Below are 785 nucleotides of genomic sequence, written 5' to 3'. Positions count from 1 at the left end.
ATTACTACCCTCTGGGTCCGACCCCGGAGCCAATTTTCCAGCCAGTGGATCGTGGAGGACCCAAGGCGACAATTGGCCAGTTTCTCCAAGAGGCGATCATGGGACACCAGATCGAAGGCTTTTTTGAAGTCAAGATATATGACATCAATCTCTTCTCCCTTGTCCAGGTGATAGGTCACCTGGTCGTAGAAGGAAATGAGATTGGTCAAGCAAGAAAATTGAAGCTGACTGTGCTGCTTTTTCTCTGTATGGAGCCTGGTCAACACAATTTTTTTTATACTTATGCTGTATACCCCTATAGTGTGGATGCAGCTATATTAGAATAATTTGAGGGAACAAAGCCATACTAATATAGCATCTGTTATGCTCCAACTCTACATAGTTTACAGCAGTGTAAAACTGTGTAAATTAGACTGAAGCTACAAACTACAAAAAGACTATTGTTGTGACAGGAAAGATTGTAGCTAAGTCAACAAAGGATTCCCCAGTGAGGATACAGTTATGCCAAGTTGGCATCTGGTGGTTTGGCCCTTGTCTAGATTACAAAGCTCTGCCTGCAGGGCTATGTCAGATAGAGCTGTGAGAAAATCTGATACAACTTTGCTGGCAAGGCCCCATGTCAGAGTGCAGCCCTGCTGGCATGGGGAGAGCTCCTGTTATTAGGAGGAAGCCTGCATAGCTCTGACAGCAAGAAAAACGCTTTATGCCAGTAAGGCTGCATCTACAGCAAGGAGCCCAGCGGTCTGGGTGCTACCACTCCATATTTTAGCAAGAACACCCCTGTG

This window comes from Alligator sinensis, unplaced genomic scaffold (assembly GCF_000455745.1).
Source record: "Alligator sinensis unplaced genomic scaffold, ASM45574v1 scaffold728_2, whole genome shotgun sequence".
NCBI classification, from domain to species: domain Eukaryota; kingdom Metazoa; phylum Chordata; order Crocodylia; family Alligatoridae; genus Alligator; species Alligator sinensis.
The sequence above is the reverse complement of the archived record's forward strand: the minus strand, read 5'-3'. Positions refer to the sequence as shown.